Source organism: Schistocerca serialis, chromosome 1, assembly GCF_023864345.2.
Source record: "Schistocerca serialis cubense isolate TAMUIC-IGC-003099 chromosome 1, iqSchSeri2.2, whole genome shotgun sequence".
Classification (NCBI taxonomy): domain Eukaryota; kingdom Metazoa; phylum Arthropoda; class Insecta; order Orthoptera; family Acrididae; genus Schistocerca; species Schistocerca serialis.
Window position 1 is genome coordinate 48,666,390 of NC_064638.1, and position 22,642 is coordinate 48,689,031.

Genomic DNA, 22,642 nt, shown 5'->3' on the forward strand with positions numbered 1-22,642 from the left:
ATTCGTCAATGTGAAGGAGCGAGAGATGCAGTGAAGAAGGAATAGTGCATCGGAAAGGAGATACTTGTATCCCAAAAGAAAATCCTGTCGTTTCCATAGAAACGTTACTCGATTTAGAAGGAGAAGTCATAGAACTCATAGTATTTCATAGCGACGCAAAATATGTCTTCATTCGTCAATGTGAAGGAGCGAGGAATACAGAAAAGAAGGAATAGTGCATCGGAAAGGAGATACTCGTATCCAAAAAGAAAATCCTGTCGTCTCCATAGAAACGTTACTCGATTTAGAAGGAGAAGTCATAGAACCCATAGAATTTCATAGCGACGCAAAATCTGTCTTAATTCGTCAATGTGAGGAAGCGAGGGATGCAGTAAAGAAGGAATAGTGCATCGGAAAGGAGATACTCGTATCCAAAAAGAAAATCCTGTCGTTTCCATAGAAACGTTACTCGATTTAGAAGGAGAAGTCATAGAACAAATAGTATTCCATAGCGACGCAATATAAGTGTTAATTCGTTAATGTGATGGTGCGTGGGATGCAGTGAAGAGGGAATAGTGCATCAGAAAGGAGATACTCATATTCCAAAAGAAAATCCTGTCGTTTCCATAGAAACGTTACTCGATTAAGAAGGAGAAGTCATAGAGCCCATAGTATCTCATAAGGATGCAATTTCTTTGTTAATTCGTCAATGTGAGGGAGCGAGGGATGCAGTAAAGACGGAATAGTGCAACGGAAAGGAGATACTCGTATCCCAAAAGAAAGTCCTGTCGTTTCCATAGAAACGTTACTCGATTAAGAATGAGAAGTCATAGAACCCATATTATTTCACAGCGACGCAATTTGTGAGTTACTTCGTCAATGTGAGGGAGCGAGAAATGCGGTACAGAGGGAATAGTGCATGGGAATGGAGATGTTCGTATCCCAAAAGAAAATCCTGTCGTTACCATAGAAACGTTACTCGATTGATAAGGAGAAGTCATAGAACCCATAGTATTTCATAGCGACGCAACTTCTGTGTTAATTCGTCAATGTGAGGGGGCGAGGTTGGCAATAAACAAGGAATAGTACATCGGAAGAAGATGTATAACAAAAGAAAATCCTGTCGCTTCCATAGAAACGTTACTCGATTCAGAAGGAGAAGTCACAGAAAACATAGTATGTAATAGCGACGCAATTTCTGTGTTAATTTGTCAATGTGAGGGAGCGTGGGGTGCAGTGAAGAACGAATAGTGCATTGGAAAGGAGACACTCATATCCCAAAAGAAAATCCTGTCGTTTCCATAGAAACGTTACTCGATTTAGAAGGATAGGTTTTAAAACACATAGTACTTCATAGCGACGTACTTTCTGTGTTAATTCGTCACTGTGAGGAAGCGAGGGATGCAGTAAAGAAGGTATAGTGCATGGGAAAGGAGATACTCGTATCCCAAAAGAAAATCCTGTCGTTTCCATAGAAACGTTACTCGATTTAGAAGGAGAAGTCATAGAACCCATAGTATATCAAAGCGACGCAATTTCTGTGTTAATTCGTCAATGTGAGGAAGCGAGGGATGCAGTAAAGAAGGAATAGTGATTCGGAAAGGAGATACTCGTATCTTAAAAGAGAATCCTGTCGTTTCCATAGAAACGTTACTCGAGTTGGAAGGAGATGTCATAGAACACATAGTATTTTATAGCGACGCAAAATCTGTCTTAATTCGTCAATGTGATGGAGCGAGAGATGCAGTACAGAAGGAAAAGTGCTTCGGAAAGGGGCTACTCGTATCCCAAAAGAAAATCCTGTCGTTTCCATAGAAACGTTACTCGATTTAGAAGGAGAAGTCATAGAACCCATAGTATATCATAGCGACGCAATTTCTGTGTTAATTCGTCAATGTGAATAAGCGAGGGATGCAGTAAAGAAGGAATAGTGCAAGAGAATCCTGTCGTTTCCATAGAAACGTTACACGATTTAGAAGGTGAAGCCATAGAACCCATAGTATTCCATAGCGACGGAATTTCTGTGTTAAATCGTCAAAGTGAGGGAGCCAGGTATGCAGTAAAGAATGAATAGTGCATCGGAAAGGGGATTGTCGGATCCCAAAAGAAAATTCTGTCGTCTCCATAGAAACGTTACTCGAGTTGGAAGGAGATGTCATAGAACCCATAGTATTTCATAGCGACGCAAAATGTGACTTAATTCGTCAATGTGAAGGAGCAAGGGATTCAATAAAGAAGGAATAGTGCTTCGGAAAGGAGATACTCGTATCAAAAAAGAAAATCCTGTCGTTTCCATAGAAACGTTACTCGATTTAGAATGAGAAGACATAGAACACATAGTATTTCATAGCGACGCAACTTCTGTGTTAATTCGTCAAAGTGAGGGAACGAGGGGTGCAGTAAAGAAGGAATAGTGCATTGGAAAAGCGATACTCATATCCCAGAAGAAAATCCTGCCGTTTCTATAGTAACATTACTCGATTTAGAAGGAACAGTCATAAAACACATAGTAATTAATAGCGACGTAGTTTCTGTGTTAATTCGTCAATGTGAGGGAGCAAGGGAGGCAGTAGAGAAGGTGTAGTGCATCGGAAAGGAGATACTCGTTACCCAAAAAAAAATCCTGTCGTTTCCATAGAAACGTTACTCGATTTAGAATGAGAAGTCATAGAACATATAGTATATCATAGCGACGCAATTTCGGTGTAAATTCGTCAATGTGAGGGAGCGAGGGATGCAGTAAAGAAGGAATAGTGCATCGGAAAGGAGATACTCGTATCCCAAAAGAGAATCCTGTCGTTTCCATAGAATCGTTACACGATTTAGAAGGTGAAGCCATTGAACCCGTAGTATTCCATAGCGACGCAATTTCTGTGTTAATTCGTCAATGTGATGGAGCCAGGTATGCAGTAAAGAACGAATAGTGCATCGGAAAGGGGATACTCGTATCCAAAAAGAAAATCCTGTCGTTTCCATAGAAACGTTACTCGATTTAGACGGAGAAGTCATAGAACCCATAGAATTTCATTGCGACACAAAATCTGTCTTAGTTCGTCAATGTGAGGGAGCGAGGGATGCAGTAAAGAAGGAATAGTGCATCGGAAAGTAGATACTCGTATCCCAAAAGAAAATCCTATCGTTTCCATAGAAACGTTACTCGATTTAGATGGAGAAGTCATAGACCCATAGTATTCCATAGCGACGCAATTTCTGTGTTATTTCGTCAATGTGAGGGAGCCAAGGATGCAGTAAAGTGGGAATAGTGCATAGGGAAAGTAGATACTCGTATCCCAAAGAAAATCCTGTCGTTTCCATAGAAACGTTACTCGATTTAGAAGGATTTGTCATAGAACACATAGTATTTAATAGCGACGCAACTTCTGTGTTAATTCGTCAAAGTGTGGGAGCGGGGGGTGCAGTAAAGAAGGAATAGTGCATCGGAAAGGAGATACTCGTATCCCAAAATAAAATCCTGTCGTTTCCGTAGAAACGTTACTCGATTTAGAATGAGAAGACATAGAACCCATAGTATTTCATAGCGACGCAACTTCTGTGTTAATTCGTCAAAGTGTGGGAGCGGGGGGTGCAGTAAAGAAGGAATAGTGCATTGGAAAAGAGATACTCATATCCCAGAAGAAAATCCTGTCGTTTCCATAAAAACATTACTCGATTTAGAAGGAACGGTCATAAAACACATAGTAATTCATAGCGACGTAGTTTCTGTGTTAATTCGTCAATGTGAGGGAGCAAGGGGGGCATTAAAGAAGGTGTAGTGCATCGGAAAGGAGATACTCGTATCCCAAAAGAAAATCCTGTCGTATCCATAGAACCGTTAACCGATGTAGACGGAGAAGTCATAGAACCCATAGAATTTCATAGCGACGCAGTTTCTGTGTTAATTCGTCAATGTGAGGGAGCGAGGGGTGCGGTAAAGAAGGTATAGGGCATCTTAATGGAGATGTTCGTATCCCAAAAGAAAATCCTGTCGTTAGTATAGAATCGTTACTCGTTTGAGATGGAGAAGTCATAGAACCCATAGTATATCATAGCGACGCAACTTCTGTGTTAATTCGTCAATGTGAGGGGGCGAGGTTTGCAGCAAACAAGGAATAGTGCATCGGAAGGAGATGTATCCCAAAAGAAAATCCTGTCGCATCCATAGAAACGTTATTCGATTTAGAAGGAGAAGTCACAGAAACCATAGTATGACATAGCGACGCAATTTCTGTGTTAATTCGTCAGTGTGAGGGAGCCAGGGATACAGTAAAAAAGGAATAGTGCATCAAAAATTAGATAGTCGTATCCAAATAGAAAATGCCGTTGGCTAGATAGAAACGTTACTCGATTTGGAAGCAAATGTCGTAGAACACAAAGTATTTCATAGCGATGCAATTTCTGTGTTAATTCGTCAGTGTGAGGGAGCGAGGGATGCAGTAAAGAATGTATAGGGCATCGGATTGGAGATACTCGTATCCCAAAAGAAAATTCTGTCGTTTCCATAGAGACGTTATTCGATTTAGAAGGGGAAGTCATAGAACCCATAGCATTTCATAGCAACGCAATTTCTGTGTTAATTCGTCAATGTGAGGAAGCGAGGGATGCAGTAACGGAAGAATAGTGCATCGGAACGGAGATACTCGTATCCCAAAAGAAAATTCTGTCGTTTCCGTAGAAACGTTACTCGATTAAGGAGGATAAGTCATAGAACTCATAGTTTTTCATAGCGACGCAAAATCTGTCTAAATTCGTCAATGTGAGGGAGCGAAGGATGCAGTTAAGAAGGAATAGTGCATCGGAAAATAGATACTCGTATCCCAAAAGAAAATTCTGTCGTTTACATAGAAACGTTACTCGATTTAGAAGGAGAAGTCAGAGAACAAATAGTATTCCACAGCGACGCATTATCTGTGTTAATTGGGCAATGTGAGGGAGCCAGAGATGCAGTAAAGAATTAATAGCGCATCGGAAAGGAGATACTCGTATCCAAAAGAAAATCCTGTCGTTTCTATTGAAGCGTTACTCGATTTAGAAAGAGATGTCATAGAACACATAGTATTTCACAGCGACGCAATCTCAGTGGTAATTCGTCAAAGTGAGGGAGCGAGGGATGCAGTAAGGAAGGAATAGTGCGTAGGAATGGAGATACTCGTACCTCAAAAGAAATTCCTTTCGTTTCCATATAAACGTTACTCGATTTAGAAGGAGAAGTCATAGAACACATAGAATATCATAGCGACTTAAAATCTGTCTTAATTCGTCAATGTGAGGGAGCGAGGGATGCAGTAAAGAAGGAATAGTGCATCGGAAAGTAGAGACTCGTATCCCAAAAGAAAAACCTATCGTTTCCATAGAAACGTTACTCGATTTAGAAGGAGAAGTCATAGACCCATAGAATTCCATAGCGACGCAATTTCTGTGTTAATTCGTCAGTGTCAGGGAGCCAGGGATGCAGTAAAGAAGGAATAGTGCATAGGGAAAGTAGATACACGTATCCCAAAGAGAATCCTGTCGTTTCCATAGAAACGTTACTCGATTTAGAAGGAGTTGTCATAGAACCCATAGTATTTCATTGCGACGCAATTTCTGGGTTCATTCGTCAATGTGAGGGAGTGTGGGATGCAGTAAAGAATCAATAATTCATCGTAAAGGAGATATTTGTATCCCAAAATGAAATCCTGTCGTTTCCATAGAAACGTTACTCGATTTAGAATAAGAAGACGTAGAACCCACAGCATTTCATAGCGACGCAATTTCTGTGTTCATTCGTCAATATGAAGGAGCGAGGGATGCAGTAGAGAAGTAGTGGTGCATCGGAAAGGAGTTAGTCGTATCCCAAAAGAAAATTTTGTCGTTTCCGTAGAAACGTTACTCGATTAAGCTGGATAAGTCATAGAACCCATAGTATTTCATAGCGACGCAATTTCTGTGTTAATTCGTCACTGTGAGGAAGCGAGGGATGCAGTAAGAAAGGTATAGTGCATGGGAAAGGAGATACTCGTATCCCAAAAGAAAATCCTGTTATTTCCATAGAAACGTTACTCGATTTAGAAGGAGAAGTCATAGAACCTATAGTATACCATTGCGACGCAATTTCTGTGTTAATTCGTCAATGTGAGGGAGCGAGGGATGCAGTAAAGATGGAATAGTGCATCGGGAAGGAGATACTCGTATCCCAAAAGAGAATCCTGTCGTTTCCATAGAAACGTTACACGATTTGGAAGGTGAAGCCATTGAACCAGTAGTATTCCACAGCGACACAATTCCTGTGTTAATTCGTCAATGTGATGGAGCCAGGAATGCAGTAAAGAAGGAATAGTGCATCGGAAAGGGGATAGTCGGATCCCAAAAAAAATTCTGTTGATTCCATAGAAACGTTACTCGATTTAGAAGGAGAAGTCATAGAACCCATAGTGTCTCATAGCGAAGCAATTTGTGAGTTGCTTCGTCAATGTGAGGGAGCGAGGGATGCAGTACTGAAGGAATAGTGCATCGGAATGGAGATGGTCGGTTCCCAAAAGAAAATCTTGTCGTTACCATAGAAACGTAACTCGATTGAGAAGGAGAAGCCATAGAACCCATAGTATTATTTCATAGCGACGCAACCTCTGTGTTAATTCGTCAATGTGAGATAGCGGGGGTGCAGTAAAGAAGGAATAGTGCATTGGAAAGGAGATACTCATATCCCAATAGAAAATCCTGTCGTTTCCATAGAAACGTTACTCGATTTAGAAGGAACGGTCATAAACCACATAGTAATTAATAGCGACGTAATTTCTGTGTTAATTCGTCAATGTGAGGGAGCAAGGGAGGCAGTAAAGTAGGTATTGTGCATCGGAAAGGAGATACTCGTATCCGAAAAGAAAATCCTGTCGTATCCGTAGAAACGTTACTCGATTTAGAAGGAGATGTCATAGAACCCATAGCATTTCATAGCGACGCAATTTCTGTGTTAATTCGTCAATGTCAGGGAGCGAGGGATGCAGTAAAGAATGTATAGGGCATCGGAAAGAAGATACTCGGATCCCAAAAGAAAATCCTGTCGATTCCTTAGAGACGTTATTCATTAGAAGGAGAAGTCATAGAACCCATAGCATCTCATAGCGACGCAATTTCTGTGTTAATTCGTGAATGTGAGGGAGCGAGGGATGCAGCAAAGGATGAATAGTGCATCGGAAAGGAGATACTCGTATCCCAAAAGAAAATCCTGTCGTTTCCATAGAAACGTTACTCGATTTAGAAGGAGATGACATAGAACACATAGTATTCCATAGCGACGCAATTTCTGTGTTCATTCGTAAATGTGAGGGAGCGAGGGATGCAGTAGAGAAGTAATAGTGCATCGGAAAGGAGATAGTCGTATCCGAAAAGAAAATCCTGTCGTTTCCAGAGAAACGTTACTCGATTAAGAAGGATAAGTCATAGAAGCCATAGTATTTCATAGCGACGCAATTTCTGTGTTAATTCGTCACTGTGAGGTAGCGAGGTATGCAGTAAGGAAGGTATAGTGCATGGGAAAGTAGATACTCGTATCCCAAAAGAAATTCCTGTCGTTTCCATAGAAACGTTACTCGATTTAGAAGAAGTCATAGAACATATAGTATATCATAGGGACGCAATTTCGGTGTTAATTCGTCAATGTGAGGGAGCGAGGGATGCAGTAAAGAAGGAATAGTGCATCGGAAAGGAGATACTCGTATCCCAAAAGAGCATCCTGTCGTTTCCATAGAATCGTTACACGATTTAGAAGGTGAAGCCATTGAACCCGTAGTATTCCATAGCGACGCAATTTCTGTGTTAATTCGTCAATATGATGGAGCCAGGTATGCAGTAAAGAACGAATAGTGATCCGGAAAGGGGATACTCGTATCCAAAAAGAAAATCCTGTCGTTTCCATAGAAACGTTACTCGATTTAGAAGGAGAAGTCATAGAACCCATAGAATTTCATTGCGACACAAAATCTGTCTTAGTTCGTCAATGTGAGGGAGCGAGGGATGCAGTAAAGATGGAATAGTGCATCGGAAAGTAGATACTCGTATCCCAAAAGACAATCCTATCGTTCCCATAGAAACGTTACTCGATTTAGATGGAGAAGTCATAGACCCATAGTATTCTATAGCGACGCAATTTCTGTGTTATTTCGTCAATGTGAGGGAGCCAGGGATGCAGTAAAGTGGGAATAGTGCATAGGGAAAGTAGATACTCGTATCCCAAAGAAAATCCTGTCGTTTCCATAGAAACGATACTCGATTTAGAAGGATTTGTCATAGAACACATAGTATTTAATAGCGACGCAATTTCTGTGTTCATTCGCCAATGTGAGGGAGCGAGGGATGCAGTAAAGAAGGAATAATGCATCGAAAAGGAGATACTCATATCCCAAAATAAAATCCTGTCGTTTCCATAGAAACGTTACTCGATTTAGAATGAGAAGACATAGAACCCATAGTATTTCATAGCGACGCAACTTCTGTGTTAATTCGTCAAAGTGTGGGAGCGGGGGTTCAGTAAATAAGGAATAGTGCATTGGAAAAAGATACTCATATCCCAGAAGAAAATCCTGTCGTTTCCATAGAAACATAACTCCATTTAGAATGAAGGTCATAAAACACATAGTAATTCATAGCGACGTAGTTTCTGTGTTAATTCGTCAATGTGAGGGAGCAAGGGAGGCAGTAAAGAAGGTGTAGTGCATCGGAAAGGAGATACTCGTATCCCAAAAGAAAATCCTATCGTATCCATAGAAACGTTACCCGATGTAGACGGAGAAGTCATAGAACCCTTAGAATTTCATAGCGACCCAATTTATGTGTTAATTCGTCAATGTGAGGGAGCGAGGGGTGCAGTAAAGAAGGTATAGGGCATCTTAATGGAGATGTTCGTATCCCAAAAGAAAATCCTGCCGTTAGTATAGAATCGTTACTCGTTTGAGATGGAGAAGTCATAGAACCCATAGTATATCATAGCGACGCAACTTCTGTGTTAATTCGTCAATGTGAGGGGGCGAGGTTTGCAGCAAACAAGGAATAGTGCATCGGAAGGAGATGTATCCCAAAAGAAAATCCTGTCGCATTCATAGAAACGTTATTCGATTTAGAAGGAGAAGTCACAGAAACCATAGTATGACATAGCGACGCAATTTCTGTGTTAATTCGTCAGTGTGAGGGAGCCAGGGATACAGTAAAAAAGGAATAGTGCATCAAAAATTAGATAGTCGTATCCAAATAGAAAATGCCGTCGGCTAGATAGAAACGTTACTCGATTTGGAAGCAAATGTCGTAGAACACAAAGTATTTCATAGCGATACAATTTTTGTGTTAATTCGTCAATGTGAGGGAGCGAGGGATGCAGTAAAGGATGAATAGTGCATCGGAACGGAGATACTCGTATTCCAAAAGAAAATTCTGTCGTTTCCGTAGAAACGTTACTCGATTAAGGAGGATAAGTCATAGAACTCATAGTTTTTCATAGCGACGCAAAATCTGTCTAAATTCGTCAATGTGAGGGAGCGAGGGATGCAGTTAAGAAGGAATAGTGCATCGGAAAATAGATACTCGTATCCCAAGAGAAAATTCTGTCGTTTACATAGAAACGTTACTCGATTTAGAAGGAGAAGTCAGAGAACAAATAGTATTCCATTGCGACGCCATATCTGTGTTAATTTGGCAATGTGAGGGAGCCAGAGATGCAGTAAAGAATTAATAGCGCATCGGAAAGGACATACTCGTATCCAAAAGAAAATCCTGTCGTTTCTATTGAAGCGTTACTCGATTTAGAAGGAGATGTCATAGAACACATAGTATTTCACAGCGACGCAATCTCAGTGGTAATTCGTCAAAGTGAGGGAGCGAGGGATGCAGTAAGGAAGGAATAGTGCGTAGGAATGGAGATACTCGTACCTCAAAAGAAATTCCTTTCGTTTCCATATAAACGTTACTCGATTTAGAAGGAGAAGTCATAGAATACATAGAATATCATAGCGACTTAAAATCTGTCTTAATTCGTCAATGTGAGGGAGCGAGGGATGCAGTAAAGAAGGAATAGTGCATCGGAAAGTAGAGACTCGTATGCCAAAAGAAAAACCTATCGTTTCCATAGAAACGTTACTCGATTTAGAAGGAGAAGTGAAATAACCCATAGTGTATCATACTGACGCCATTTCAGTGTTAATTCGTCAATGTGAGGAAGCAAGGGATGCTGTAAAGAAGGAATAGTGCATCCGAAAGGAGATACTCGTATCCCAACAGAAAATCCTGTCGTTTGCAGAGAAACGTTTGTCGATTTAGAAGGGGAAGTCATGGAACCCACAGTATTTCATAGCGACGTAATTTCTGTGCTTATTCGTCAATGTGAGGGAACGAGGATTGCAGTAAAGACGGAATAGTGCATCGGAAAGGAGATACTCGAATCCCAAAAGAAAATCCTGTCGTTTCCATAGAAAAGTTACTCGATTTAGAAGGAGAAGTCATAGAACCTTTAGTACTTCATAGCGACGCAATTTCTGCGTAATTTCGTCAATGCGGGGGAGCGAGGGATGCAGTAAAGAAGGAATAGTGCATCGGAACGGAGATACACGTTTCCCAAAAGAAAAACCTGTCGTTTCCATAGAATCGTTACCCGATTTAGAAGGAGAAGTCATAGAACCCATAATATTTCATTGCGACGCAATATCTGTGTTCATTCGTCAAAGTGAGGGTTCGAGGGATGCATAAAGAAGGAATAGTGCATCGGAACTTAGATAGTCGAATCCCAAACGAAAACCCTGTCGTTTCCATTTAAACGTTACTCGATTGAGAATGAGAAGTCATAGAAGCCCTAGTATTTCATAGCGACGCAATTTCTGTGTTAATTCGTCAATGAGATGAAGCCAGGGATACAGTAAAAAAGAACTGTGCATCGGAAAGGAGATATTCGTATCCAAAATGAAAATCCTGTCGTTTCCATAGAAACGTTACTCGATTTAGAAGGAGAATTCACAGAAACCATGGTATTTCATAGAGACGGAATTTCTGTGTTAATTCGTCATTATGAGGGACCGAGGGGTGCTGCAAAGGATGAATAGTGCATCGGAAAGGAGATACTCATATCGTAAAAGAAAATTCTGTTGTTTCAATAGAAGCGTTAGTCGATTAAGAAGGAGAAGACATAGAACCCGTAGTATTCCATAGCGACGCAATTTCTGTGTTCATTCGTCAATGCGAGGGAGCCAGGTATGCAGTAAAGATGGAATAGTGCATCGGAAAGGGGACAGTCGGATCCCAAAAGAAAATCCTGTCGTTTCAATAGAAACGTTACACGATTTAGAAGGTGAAGTCATAGAACCAATAGTATATCATAGCGACGCGATTAGGGGGTTCCATCGGCAATGTGAGCGAGCGAGGGATGCAGTACACAAGGAATAGTGCATCGGAAAGGAAATACTCTTATCCCAAAAGAAAATCCTGTCGTTTCCATAGTAACGTTACTTGATTTCGAAGGAGAAGTGAAATAACCCATAGTGTATCATACTGACGCCATTTCAGTGTTAATTCGTCAATGTGAGGAAGCAAGGGATGCTGAAAAGAAGGAATAGTGCATCCGAAAGGAGATACTCGTATCCTAACAGAAAATCCGGTCGTTTGCAGAGAAACGTTTGTCGATTTAGAAGGAGAAGTCATGGAATCCACAGTATTTCATAGCGACGCAATTTCTGTGCTTATTCGTCAATGTGAGGGAGCAAGGGATGCACTAAAGAATGAATAGTGCATCGGAAAGCAGACAGTCGTAACCGGAAAGAAAATCCTGTCGTTTCCATAGAAACGTTACCCGATTTAGAAGGAGAAGTCATAGAACCCATAGTACATCATAGCGACCCAATTTGTGTGTTAATTCGTCAATGTGAGGTAGCGAGGAATGCAGTAAAAAATGAATAGTGCATCGGAAAGGAGATACTCGTATCAAAAAAGAGAATCCTGTCGTTTCCAAAGAAACGTTACACGATTTAGAATGTGAAGCCATAGAACCCGTAGAATTCCATAGCGACGTAATTTCTGTGTTAATTCGCCAATGTGAGGGAGCCAGGTATGCAGTAAAGAGAGAATAGTACATCAGAAAGGAGATACAGGTTTCCCAAAAGAAAAACATGTCGTTTCCATAGAATCGTTACCCGATTTAGAAGGAGAAGTCGCACAGCCCATAATAATCCATAGCGACGCAATTTCTGTGTTAATTCGGTCGTGTGAGGGGGCGAGGGATACAGTAAAAATGGAATAGTACATCGGTAGGGAGATACTCGTATCCCAAAGGAAGATCCTGTCGTTTTCGTAGAAACGTTACAAGATTTAGAGCGAGATGTCATAGAACCCATAGCATTTCATGGCTACCCAATTTCTGTGTTAATTCGTCAATGTGAGGGAGCGAGGGAAGCAGTAAACAAGGAATAGTGCATCGGAAAGGAGATACTCGTACCCCAAAGGAAATTACTGTCGTTTCCATAGAAACGTTACCCGATTTAGAAGGAGAAGTCATAGAACCCATAGTACATCATAGCGACCCAATTTGTGTGTTAATTCGTCAATGTGAGGTAGCGAGGAATGCAGTAAAAAATGAATAGTGCATCGGAAAGGAGATACTCGTATCAAAAAAGAGAATCCTGTCGTTTCCAAAGAAACGTTACACGATTTAGAATGTGAAGCCATAGAACCCGTAGTATTCCATAGCGATGTAATTTCTGTGTTAATTCGTCAATGTGAGGGAGCCAGGTATGCAGTAAAGAAGGAATAGTGCATCGGAAAGGTGATACTCGTATCCCAAAAGAAATTCTTTTAGTTTCCATAGAAACGTTACTCGATTTAGAAGGAGAAGTCATAGAACCCATAATATTTCATTGCGACGCAATTTCTGTGTTCATTCGTCAATGTGAGGGAGCGAGGGATGCAGTAAAGAAGGAATAGTGCATCGGAAAGGAAATATTCGTATCCCAAAAGAAAATCCTGTTGTTTCAATAGAAACGTTACTCGATTAAGAAGGAGAAGACATAGAACCCGTAGTATTCCATAGCGACGCAATTTCTGTGGTAATTCGTCAATGTGAGGGAGCCAGGGATGCAGTAAAGGAGGAATAGTGCATCGGAAAGGAGATACTCGTAACCCGAAGGAAAATCCTGTCGTTTCAATAGAAACGTTACACGATTTAGAAGGAGAAGTAATAGAATCCATAGTATTTCATAGCGACGCAATTTGTGAGTTACTTCGTCAATGTGAGGGAGCGAGGGATGCAGTATACTATGAATAGTGCATCGGAAAGCAGACAGTCGTAACCCGAAAGAAAATCCTGTCGTTTCCATAGAAACGTTACTCGATTTAGAAGGAGAAGTCGCAGAACCCATAATAATCCATAGCGGCGCAATTTCTGTGTTTAATCGTCAATGTGAGGGATCGAGGGATGCAGTAAAGAAGGAATAGTGCATCGGAACGGAGATACACATTTCCCAAAAGAAAAACCTGTCGTTTCCAATGAATCGTTACCCGATTTAGAAGGAGAAGTCGCAGAACCGATAATAATCCATAGCGTCGCAATTTCTGTGTTAATTCGAACGAGTGAGGGGGCGAGGGATAGAGTAAAAAAGGAATAGAACATCGGTAGAGAGATACCCGTATCCCAAAGGAAAATACTGTCGTTTTCGTAGAGGCGTTACAAGATTTAGAACGAGATGTCATAGAACCCATAATATTTCATAGCTACCCAATTTCTGTGCTAATTCTTCAATGTGAGGGAGCGAGGGAAGCAGTAAACAAGGAATAGTGCCATCGGAAAGGAGATACTCGTATCCCAAAGGAAAATACTGTCGTTTCCATAGAAACGTTACTCGATTTAGAAGGAGAAGTCATGGAAACCATAGTACTTCATAGCGACGCAATTTCTGTGTTTAATCGTTAATGTGAGAGGGCGAAGGATGCACTAAAGAAGGAATAGTGCATCGGAAAGCAGACAGTCGTAACCCGAAAGAAAATCCTGTCGTTTCCATAGAAACGTTACTCGATTTAGAAGGAGAAGTCATAGAACCCATAGTATATCATAGCGACGCAATTTCTGTGTTAATTCGACAATGTGAGGGAGCGAGGGATGCAGTAAAGATGGAATAGTGCATCGGAAAAGAGATACTCGTATCCCAAAAGATAATCCGGTCGTTTCCATAGAACGTTACTCGATTTAGACGGAGATGTCATAGAACACATAGTATGTCAATGCGACGCAATACCTGTTTATTCGTCAATGTGAGGGAGCCAGGGATGCAGTAAAGAAGGACAAGTGCATCGGAAAGGAGATATTCGTATCCCAAAAGAAAATCATGTCGTTTTCATAGAAACGTTAATCGATTTAGAAGGAGATGTTACAGAACACAAGGAATTTCATAGCGACGGAATTTGTGAGTTAATTCGTCAATGTGAGGGAGCCAGGGATGCAATAAAGAAGGAATAGTGCAACTGAAGGTAGATTTTCGTATCTCAAAAGAAAATTCAGTCGTTTCCATAGAAACGTTACTCGATTTGGAAGGAGAAGTCATAGAACCCATAGTATTCCATAGCGACGCAATTTCTGTTTTAATTCGTCAATGTGAGGGAGTCAGGGATGCAGTAAAGAGGGAATACTGCATCGGAAAGGAGATAGTCGTATCCCAATAGAAAATCCTGTCGTTTGCAGAGAAACGTTAGTCAATTTAGAAGGAGAAGTCATGGAACCCACAGTATTTCATAGCGACGCAATTTCTGTGCTTATTCGTCAAAGTGAGGGAACGAGGGATTCTTTAAAGAAGGAATAGTGCATCGGAGAGGAGATACTCCTATCCCAAAAGAAAATCCTGTCGTTTCCATAGAAACGTTACTCGATTTAGAAGGAGAAGTCATAGAACCCATAGTATTTCATAGCGACGCAATTTGTGAGTTACTTCGAAAATGTGAGGGGACGAGGGGACCAGTAGACAAGGAATAGTGCATCGGAAGGAGATGTATCCCTTAAGAAAAACCTGTCGTTTCCATAGCAACGTAACTCGATTTAGTAGTAGAAGTCACAGAATCCATAGTATATCATAGCGACTCAATTTCCGTGTTAATTCGTCATTGTAAGGGAGCGAGGTGTGCAGTAAAGAAGGGATTGTGCATTGGACAGGAGATACTCGTATCTCAAAAGAAAATCCTGTCGTTTCCATAGAAACGTTACTCGATTTAGAAGCAGAAGTCATAGAACCCATAGTGTTTCATTGCGACGAAATTTCTGTGCTAATTCGTCAATGTGGGGGAGCCAGGGATGCAGAAAAAAGGAGAAGTGCATCGGAAAGGAGATACTCGTATCCCAAAAGAAAATCTTGTCGTTTTCATAGAAACGTTAATCGATTTAGAAGGAGATGTCGTAGAACCATGGTATTTCACAGCGACGCAATTTCTGTGTTAATTAGTCAGTGTGAGGGAGCGAGGGGTGCGGGAAAGGAGGAATAGTGCATCGGAAAGGAGATACTCGTATCCCAAAATCGAATCTTGTCATTTCCATAGAAACGTTACTTGTTTTAGAAGGAGAAGTCATAGAACCCATAGTATTTCATAGCGACGCAATTTCTGTGTTAATTCGTCAATGTGAGGGAGCGAGGGATGCAGTAAAAAAGGAATAGTGCATCGGTAAGGAGATACACGTATCCCAAAAGAAAAAACCTGTCGTTTCCATAGAATTGTTACTCGATTTAGAAGGAGAAGTCACAGAACCCATAGTATTTCTTAGCGACGCAACATCTGTGCTTATTCGCCAATGTGGGGGAATGAGGGATGCAGTAAAGAAGGAATAGTGCATCGGAAAGGAGATACTCGGATCCCAAAAGAAAATCCCGTGGTTTTTTTAGAAACGTTACTCGATTTAGAACGAGAAGTCGCAGATCCCATAATAATCCATAGCGACGCAACTTCTGTGTTAATTCGGTCTTGCGAGGGGGCGAGGGATGCAGTAAAAATAGAATAGTACATCGGTAGGGAGATACTCGTATCCCAAAAGAAAATCCTGTCGGTTTCGTAGAAACGTTACAAGATTTAGAACGAGATATCATAGAACCGATAGTGTTACATAGCTACCCAATTTGTGTGTTAATCCGTCAATGTGAGGGAGCGAGGGATGCAGTAAACAAGGAATAGTGCATCGGAAAGCACACAGTCGTAACCGGAAAGAAAATCCTGTCGTTTCCATAGAAACGTTACTCGATTTAGAAGGAGAAGACATAGAACCCATAGTATATCATAGCGACGCAAATTCTGTCTTAATCCGTCAATGTGAGGGAGCGAGGGATGCAGTAAAGAAGGAATAGTGCAACGAAAAGTAGATGTATCCCAAAAGAAAATCCAGTCGTTTCCATAGAAACGTCACTCGATTTGGAAGGAGAAGTCATAGAACCCATAGTAAATCATAGCGACGCAATTTCTGTGCTAATTCGTCAATGTGAGTAGGCGAGGGATGCAGTAAGGAAGGAATAGTGCATCGGAATGGAGATACACGTTTCCCAAAAGAAAATCCCTTGGTTTCCATAGAAATGTTACTCGATTTAGAAGGAGAAGTCGCAGAACGCATAATAATCCATAACGACGCAATTTCTGTGTTAATTCAGTCGTGTGAGAAGGGGAGGGATGCAGTAAAAAGGGAATAGTACATCGGTAGGGAGATACTCGTATCCCAAAAGAAAATCCTGTCGTCTCCATAGAAACGATATTCGATTTAGAAGGAGAAGTCATAGAACCCATACTACTTCACAGCGACGCAATTTCAGTGCCAATTCGTCAATGTGAGGGAGCGAGGGATGCAGTAAAGAAGGAATAGTGCATCGGAAAGGAGATACTCGTTTCCCAAAGGAACATCCTGTCGTTTCCATAGAAACGTTACTCGATTTACAAGGAGAAGTCATAGAACCCATAATATTCCATAGCGACGCAATTTCCGTGTTAATTCGTCAACGTGGGGAAGCGAGGAATGCAGTAAAGAACTAATAGTGCATCGGAAAGGAGATACTCTTATCCAAAAAGAAAATCCCGTGGTTTCCATTGAAACGTTACTCGATTTAGAAGGAGAAGTCATAGAACACATAGTATTACATAGTGACGCAATTTCTGTGTTAATTCGTAAATGTGAGGTAGCGAGGGATGCAGTAAAGAAGGAATAGTGCATCGGAAAGCAGATACTCGTATCCCAAAAGAAAATGTTGTCGTTTCCATCGAAACGATACGCGATTTAGTAGGAGAAGTCATAGAACCCATAGTATTCCATCGCGACGCATTTTCTGTGTTAATTCGTCGATGTGAGGGAGCGAGGGATGCAGTAGAGAAGGAATAGTGCATCGGAAAGGAGATACTCATATCCCAAAAGAGAATCCTGTCGTTTACATAGCAACGTTACTCGATTTAGTAGGAGAAGTCAAAGAACACATAGTATCTCATAGCGACGCGATTTCTGTGTTAAGTCGTCAATGTGAGGGGGCGAGGGATGCAGTAAAGAAGGAATAGTGCATCGAAAAGGAGATACTCATATCCCAAAAGAAAATCCTGTCGTTTTCATAGAAACGTTTCTCGATTTAGAAGGTGAAGGCATAGAACGCATAGTATTCCATAGCGACGCTATTTCTGTGTTAATTCGTCAATGTGAGGGAGCGAGGGATGCAGTAAAGATGGAATAGAGCATCGGAAAATTGATAGTCGAATCCCAAAAGAAAATTCTGTCGCCTCCATAGAAACGTTACTCGAGTTGGAAGGAGATGTCATAGAACCCATAGTATATCATAGCGACGCAATTTCTGTGTTGAATCGTCAATGTGAAGGAACGAGGGATGCAGTAAGGAAGGAATAGTGCATCGGAAAGGAGATACTCGTATCTCAAAAGAAAATCCTGTCGTTTCCATCGAAATGTTTCTCGATTTAGGAGTAGTCATGGAACCCACAGTATTACATAGCGACGCAATATCTGTGTTAATTCGTCAATGTGAGGAAGCGAGGGATGCAGTAAAGTAGGAATAGTGCATCGGAAAGAAGATACTCGTATCCCAAAAAAAAAATCTCGTCGATTCCATAGAAACGTTACTCGATTTAGAAGGAGAGGACGTAGAGCTCATAGTATTTCACAGCGACGAAATTTCTGGGCTTATTCGTCAATTTAAGGGAGCGAGGGATGCAGTAAAGATGGAATAGTGCATCGGAAAGGAGATACTCGTAACCCAAAAGAAAATCCTGTCGTTTCCATAGAACAGTTACTCGATTTAGAAACTGAAGACATAGAACCCATAGTATTCCACAGCGACGCAATTTCTGTGTTTATTCGTCAGTGTGATGGAGCTAAGGATGCGGTATGGAAAGAGTAGTGCATCGGAAACTAGATAGTCGTATCCCTAAATAAAAAATGTCGTTTCCGTAGAAACGTTACTCGATTTAGATGGAGAAGTCATAGAACCCACAGTATTTCATAGCGACGCATTTTCTGTATTAATACGTCCATGTGAGGGAGCGAGGGATGCAGTAAAGAAGGAATAGTGCATCGGAAAGGAGATACTCCTATCCCAAAAGAAAATCCTGTCGTATCCATAGAAACGTTACTCAATTTAGAAGGAGAGGTCGTAGAACCCATAGTATTTCATAGCGACGCATTTTCTGTGTTAATTCGTCAATGTGCGGGAGCGAGGGATGCTGTATAGAAAGAATAGTACATCGGAAAGGAAATACTATTATCCCAAAAGAAAATCGTGTCGTTTCCATTGAAAAGTAACTTGTATTTAAAGGAGAAGTCATAGAACACATAGAATTCCATAGCGTCGCAATTTCTGTGTTAATTCGTCAATGTGAGGGAGCCAGGAATGCAGTAAAGAAGGAATAGTGCATCGGAAAGGAGATACTTGTAACCCAAAAGAGAATCCTATCGTTTCAATAGAAACGTTACTCGATTTAGAAGGATAAGTCATAGAAGCCATAGTATTTCATACGGAGGCAATTTGTGTGTTACTTGGTCAAAGTGAGGGAGCGAGGGATGCAGTAAACAAGAAATAGCGCATCGGTAGGTGATGTATCCCAAAAGAAAATCCTGTCGATTCCATAGAAACCTTACTCGATTTAGAAATAGAAGTCACAGAACCCATAGTATTTCATAGCGACGCAATTTCTGTGTTAATTCGTCAATGTGAGGGAGCGAGGGATGCAGTAAAGAAGGATTAGTGCATCGGAAAGGAGATAGTCGTATCCCAAAAGAAAATCCCGTCGTTTCCTTAGAAACGTTACTCGATTTAGAAGGAGAAGTCATAGAACCCATAGTAATTAATAGCAACCAATTTCTGTGTTAATTCGTCAATGTGAGGGAGCAAGGGATGCAGCTAAGAAGGTATAGTGCATCGGAAAGGAGATACTCGTATCCCAATAGAAAATCCTGTCGTTTCCATAGAAACGTTACTCGATTTAGAAGGCGAAGTCATGGAACCCATAGTATTTTAGAGTGACGCAATTTCTGTGTTAGTATCGTCAACTTGAGGGAGCGAGGGATGCAGTAAAGAAGGAATAGTACATCGGAAAGGAAACACTATTATCCCAAAAGAAAATCCTGTCGTTTCCATAGAAACGTAACTTGTTTTAGAAGGAGAAGTCATAGAACACATAGTATTCCATAGCATCGCAATTTCTGTGTTAATTCGTCAATGTGTGGGAGCCAGGAATGCAGTAAAGTAGGAATAGTGGATTGGAAAGGAGATACTTGTAACCCAAAAGAAAATCCTGTCGTTTCAATAGAAACGTTACTCGATTTAGAAGGATAAGTCATAGAAACCATAGTATTTCATAGCGACGCAATTTGTGTGTTACTTCATCAATGTGAGGGAGCGAGGGATGCAGTACACAAGGAATAGCGCATCTGAAGGAGTTGTATCCCAAAAGAAAATCCTGTTGTTTCCATAGAAACGTTACTCGATTTAGAAGGAGAAGTCACAGAACCCATTGTATTTCATAGCGACGCAATTTCTGTGTTAATTCGTCAATGTGAGGGAGCGAGGGATGCAGTAAAGAAGGAATAGTGCATCGGAAAGGAGATACTCCTATCCCAAAAGAAAATCCAGTCGTATCCATAGAAACGTTACTCGATTTAGAAGGAGAGGTCATAGAACCCATAGTAATTCATAGAGACGCATTTTCTGTGTTAATTCGTCAATGTGAGGGAGCGAGGATTGCAGTAAAGAAGGAATAGTGAATCGGAAAGGAGATAGTCGTATCCCAAAAGAAAATCCGGTCGTTTCCATAGAAACGTTACTAGATTTAGAAGGTGAAGACATAGATCCCATAGTACTTCATAGCGACGGAATTTCTGTGCTTATTCGTCAATGTGAGGCAGCGAGGGATGCAGTAAAGAAAGAATAGTGCATCGGAAAGGAGATACTCGTATCCCAAAGAAAATCCTTGCGATTCCATAGAAACGGTACTCTATTTAGAAGGAGAAGTCATAGAACAATTAGTATTTCATAGCGACGCAATTTCTGTGTTAATTCGTCACTGTGAGGGAGCGAGGGATGCAGTAAAAAAGGGATGGTGCATCGGAAATGAGGTACTCGTATCCCAAATGAGAATCCTGTCGTTTCCATAGAAACGTTACTCGATTTTGAAGGAGAAGTGAAATAACCCATAGTATATCATACTGACGCCATTTCAGTGTTAATTCGTCAATGTGAGGAAGCAAGGGATGCTGTATAGAAGGAATAGTGCATCCGAAAGGAGATACTCGTGTCCCCACAGAAAATCCTGTCGTTTGCAGAGAAACGTTAGTCGATTTAGAAGGAGAAGTTATGGAACCCACAGAATTTCATAGCGACGCAATTTCTGTGCTTATTCGTCAATGTGAGGTCACCAGGGATGCAGTAAAGAAGGACAAGTGCTTCGGAAAGGAGATATTCGTATCCCAAAAGAAAATCCTGGCGTTTTCATAGAAACGATAATCGATTTAGAGGGAGATGGCACAGAACACAAAGAATTTCATAGCGACGGAATTTGTGAGTTAATTCGTCAATGTGAGGGAGCCAGGGATGCAGTAAAGGCGGAATAGAGCATCCCAAAGGAGATACTCGTAACCCTAAAGAAAATCCTGTCGTTTCAATAGAAACGTTACACGATTTAGAAGGAGAGGTCATAGAACACATAGTATTTCATAGCGACGCAATTTGAGAGTTACTTAATCAATGTGAAGGTGCGAGGGATACAGAACACAAGGAATAGTGCATCGGAAAGGAGATTCTCGTATCCCAAAAGAAAATCCTGTCGTTTCCATAGAATCGTTACTCGATTTTGAAGGAGAAGTGAAATAACCCATAGTATTTCTTAGCGACGCAATATCTCTGCTTATTCGCCAATGTGAGGGAACGAGGGATGCAGTAAACAAGGAATAGTGCATCGGAAAGCAGACAGTCGTAACCGGAAAGAAAATCCTGTCGTTTCCATAGAAACGTTACTCGATTTGGAAGGAGAAGTCATAGAACCCATAGTATTCCATAGCGACGCAATTTCTGTTTTAATTCGTCAATGTGAGGGAGCCAGGGATGCAGTAAAGAAGAAATATACTGCATCGGAAAGGAGATAGTCGTATCCCAATAGAAAATCCTGTCGTTTGCAGAGAAACGTTAGTCAATTTAGAAGGAGAAGTCATGGAACCCACAGTATTTCATAGCGACGCAATTTCTGTGCTTATTCGTCAAAGTGAGGGAACGAGGGATTCAGTAAAGAAGGAATAGTGCATCGGAGAGGAGATACTCGTATCCCAAAAGAAAATCCTGTCGTTTCCATAGAAACGTTACTTGATTTAGAAGGAGAAGTCATAGAACCCATAGTAAATCATAGCGACGCAATTTCTGTGCTAATTCGTCAATGTGAGTAGGCGAGGGATGCAGTAAGGAAGGAATAGTGCATCGGAATGGAGATACACGTTTCCCAAAAGAAAATCCCTTGGTTTCCATAGAAACGTTACTCGATTTAGAAGGAGAAGTCGCAGAACGCATAATAATCCATAACGACGCAATTTCTGTGTTAATTCAGTCGTGTGAGAAGGGGAGGGATGCAGTAAAAAGGGAATAGTACATCGGTAGGGAGATACTCGTATCCCAAAAGGAAATTCTGTCGTTTTCGTAGAAACGTTACAAGATTTATTTCGAGATGTCATAGAACCCATAGTATGTCATAGCTACCCAATTTCTTTGTTAATTCGTCAATGTGAGGGATAGAGGGAAGCAGTAAACAGGGAATACTGCATCGGAAAGGAGATACTCGTATCCCAAAGGAAAATCCTGTCGTTTCCATAGAAACGTTACTCGATTTAGAAGGAGAAGTCATAGAACCCTTAGTATTTCATAGCGACGCAATTTGTGAGTTACTTCGTCAATGTGAGGGGGCGACGGATACAGTAAACAAGGAATAATGCATCGGAAGGAGATGTATCCCAGAAGAAAATCCTGTCGTTTCCTTAGCAACGTAACTTGATTTAGAAGTAGAAGTCAGAGAAACCATAGTATATCATAGCGACTCAATTTCTGTGTTAATCCGGCAATGTGAGGGAGCGAGGGGTGCAGTAAAGAAGGAATTGTGCATAGGAAAGGAGATACTCGTATCTCAAAAGATAATCCTGCGTTTCCATAGAAACGTTACTGGATTTAGA